The sequence below is a fragment of the Canis lupus genome, chromosome X (assembly GCF_011100685.1).
Source record: "Canis lupus familiaris isolate Mischka breed German Shepherd chromosome X, alternate assembly UU_Cfam_GSD_1.0, whole genome shotgun sequence".
Lineage (NCBI taxonomy): Eukaryota > Metazoa > Chordata > Mammalia > Carnivora > Canidae > Canis > Canis lupus.
Window position 1 is genome coordinate 57259287 of NC_049260.1, and position 4076 is coordinate 57263362.

The 4076-nt window shown below is 44.7% G+C and overlaps 1 pseudogene; it reads left to right on the forward strand.

Annotated features, from left to right (window-relative positions):
- Positions 1–301: 301 nt before the first annotated feature.
- On the forward strand, positions 302–2246 carry LOC100682720 (annotated as a pseudogene).
- The last annotated feature ends 1830 nt before the right edge of the window (positions 2247–4076 follow it).

A 4076-nucleotide genomic window follows, 5' to 3' on the forward strand; every position in this document is an offset into this window, starting at 1 on the left:
CTCCCTCTCCTTATGCCTCAACCCTCCCGCTCATTCTCTCTCTCTCTCTCTCCCTCTCTCTCTTAAGTAAATAAATGAAATCTTTAAAGTAGGTTTCAATAAAGAAATTATTTTCCTAAAAAACCTGTCTCCGCGGGGCGGGCAGCAGCGCTTCCTCCTTGGAGTGCGGGTTTGTCCTTCCACCCCTGCCTCCGCGGCGCCTGGGAGAGCGAGGGGGCGAGCGGAAGGTGCGCGGGAGACGAGGCCCGCGATGCGGCCGGCGGGAGCCGCGGCGCTCGCGGGGTCGCTGTGCGGGGAGCTGCTGCAGGCCCCGCCGCCCCCGGCCTCGCAGATGCCTCCGGCCGCGCCCTCGGGGCCGCGGCTCTCCGCTCCAGCTGGTGAGATCCTCAACCGCCTTCCGGAGCCGCTGCTGCGGAGGCTCAGGGTGAGCCTGGACAGAGCGCCTGAGGGCTGGGGCTGGAGGAAGCTGGCCAAGGTGGCGGGGAGTCGGGGGCGCCTCTGGCTCAGTTGTCTGGACTTGGAGCAGTGTTCTCTTAAGGTCTTGGAGCCTGAAGTCCAAGCTTATGTTTACTGAAGCTGATGGGTGAGAAAGGTTGTACAGTCACAGAACTGAGTGACTTTCTGCAGGCTTTGGAGCACACGGAGGTTCTGCTTCTTGGCCCCCCAGGAATAAAGATCACTGTCAACCCAGAATCAAAGGCAGTCTTGGCTAGACAGTTTGTGAAACTGTGTTGCCGGGCAACTAGACATCCCTTCGTACAGTATCAGTGGTTTAAAATGAATAAAGAGATTCTGAACGAAAATGCATCAGCACTCATTTTTAACACAGTACATGTAAAAAGATGCAGGCTTTTATGTGTGTCGAGTTAATAATAATTTCACCTTTGAATTCAGCAAGTGGTTGGTCACAGCTGGATGTTTGTGATGTCACAGAAGTAACAGGAAGCTTCCAGAAAGTTCAGATGGCATCTCTGAATCCAAGTTGCAAATCTGTGTTGAACCAAGGTCCCAAAGGCTAATAATGCCTGGCAGTACATTGGTCTTACAGTGTGTTGCTGTTGGAAGCCCTATTCCTCACTACCAGTGGTTCAAAAATGAGTCACCATTAATACATGAGACAGGAAAGCTATACATGGTGCCTTATGTGGATCTGGAACATCGGGGAACCTATTGGTGTCATGTATATAGTGATCGAGACAGGATAGCTAGAAGGTGGAAATCATCATAGGAATAGCAGATGAGGGATCCCTGGGTGGCGCAGCGGTTTAGCACCTGCCTTTGGCCCAGGGCGCGATCCTGGAGACCCGGGATCGAATCCCACGTCGGGCTCCGGGTGCATGGAGCCTGCTTCTCCCTCTGCCTGTGTTTCTGCCTCTCTCTCTCTCTCTGAGTGTGTGACTATCATAAATAAATAAAAATTTTTAAAAAAAGGAATAGCAGATGAGGCAGTGGAGTGCACTGAAGATGAATTAGATAATCTTGGACAACCCAACAAAAAAGAGCAAACAGCTAATCAGCCTTTGGCAAAGGACAAAGTTGTTCTTTTGATAGGAAATATGAATTACTGGGAGCACCCCAAGCCTAAAGCTCCTTTGGTGGATGTATGTGAATTGACCAACTTGTTAGGACTACTAGATTTCAAACTTGTTTCACAGTTGGATCTTACTGAATACGAGATGTGAAATGCTGTGGATGAATTTTAACTACTTTTAGACAAAGGAGTATATGGATTATTATATTATGCAGGGCATGGTTATGAAAACTTTCCTAACAGCTTTATGGGCCTTGTTGATGCCCCAAATCCATATAGGTCTGAAAACTGTCTGTGTGTACAAAATATACTGAAACTGATGCAAGACAAAGAAACTGGACTCAACGTGTTCTTGTTGGACATGTGTAAGAAAAGAAACGACTGGGATCCCTGGGTGGAGCAGCGGTTTAGCGCCAGCCTATGGCCCAGGGCGCGATCCTGGAGACCCGGGATCGAGTCCCACGTCGGGCTCCTGGTGCATGGAGCCTGCTTCTCCCTCTGCCTATATCCTGCCTCTCTCTCTTTCTCTCTGCGTGACTATCATAAATAAATAAAACATTTTAAAAAAAAGAAAAGAAACGACTATGATGATACCATCCCAATCGTGGATGCACTAAAAGTCACCGCCAACATTGCCTTTCGATACGCCACATGTAAAGGAGCAGAAGCTTTTGAAATCCAGCATTCTGGGTTGGCAAATGGAATTTTCAGAAAATTTTTATTTCTTTTTATTTACTTTTTTAAACAAATTTATTTTTATTGGTGTTCAATTTGTCAACATACAGAATAAAACCCAGTACTCATCATGTCAAGTATCCACCTCAGTGCCTGCCACACAGTCACCCCCACACCACGCCCTCCTCCCCTTCCACAACCCCTAGTTCGTTTCCCAGAGTTAGGACCATTCATGATCTGTCTCCCTTTCTGATATTTCCCACTTATTTTCTTCTCCTTTCCCTTTTATTCCCTTTCACTATTTCTTATATTCCCCAAATGAATGAGACCATATAATGTTTGGCCTTCTCCAATTGACATTTCACTCTGCATAATACCCTCTAGTTCCATCCACGTGAAGCAAATGGTGGGTATTTGTCATTTCTAAAGGCTGAGTAATATTCCATTATATACATAAACCACATCTTCTTTACCCATTCATCTTTTGATGGACACCAAGGCTCCTTCCACAGTTTGGCTATTGTGGACATTGCTGCTATAAACATCGAGGTGCAGGTGTCCCCGTGTTTCATTGCATCTGCATCTTTGGGGTAAATCCCCAGCAGTGCAATAGCTGGGTCGTAGGGCAGATCTATTTTTAACCCTTTGAGGAACCTCCACACAGTTTTACAGAGTGGCTGCACCAGTTCACATTCCCACCAACAGTGCAAGAGAGTTTCCCTTTCTCCACATCCTTTCCAACATTAGTAGTTTCCTGCCTTGTTAACTTTCCCCATTCTCACTGGTGTGAGGTGGTATCTCATTGTGGTTTTGATTTATATTTCCCTGATGGCAAGTGATGCAGAGCATTTTCTCATGTGCTTGTTGGCAATGTGTATGTCTTCCTCTGTGACATTTCTCTTCATGTCTTTTGCCCATTTCATGATTGGATTGTTTGTTTCTTTGGTGTTCAGTTTAATAAGTTCTTTATAAATCTTGGATACTAGTCTTTTATCTGATACGTCATTTGCAAATATCTTCTCCCATTCTACAGGTTATCTTTTAGATTTGTTGACTGTATCCTTTGCTGTGCAAAAGCTTCTTATCTTGATGAAGTCCCAATACTTCATTTTTGCTTTTGTTTCTTTTGCCTTCATGGATGTATCTTGCAAGAAGTTACTGTGGCCGAGTTCAAAAAGTGTGTTGCCTGTGTTCTCCTCTAGGATTTTGATGAAATCTTGTCTCACATTTAGAACTTTCATCCATTTTGAGTTTATCTTTCTATATGGTGAAAGAGGGTGGTCAAGTATCACTCTTCTGCATGTGGATGTCCAATTTTCCCGGCACCATTTATTGATGAGACTGGCTTTTTTTCCAGTGGATAGTCTTTCCTGCTTTGTCGAATATTAGTTGACCATAAAGTTGAGGGTCCACTTCTGGATTCTCTGTTCTGTTACATTGATCTATGTGTCTATTTTTGTGCCAGGACCACACTGTCTTGATGACTGCAGCTTTGTAGTACAACATGAAATCTGGCATTGTGATGCCCCCGGCTATGATTTTCTTTCTCAATATTCCCCTGGCTATTCGGGGTCTTTTCTGATTCCACAGAAATCTTAAGATGATTTCTTCCAACTCTCTGAAGAAAGTCCATGGTATTTTGATAGGGTTGCATTAAACGTATAAATTGCCCTGGGTAACATTGACATTTTCACAATATTAATTCTGCCAATCCAAGAGCACGGAATATTTTTCCATCTCTTTGTGTCTTCCTCAATTTCTTTCAGAAGTGTTCTATAGCTTTTAGGGTATAGATCCTTTACCTCTTTGGTTAGATTTATTCCTAGGTATCTTATGCTTTTGGGTGCAATTGTAAATGGGATTGACTCCT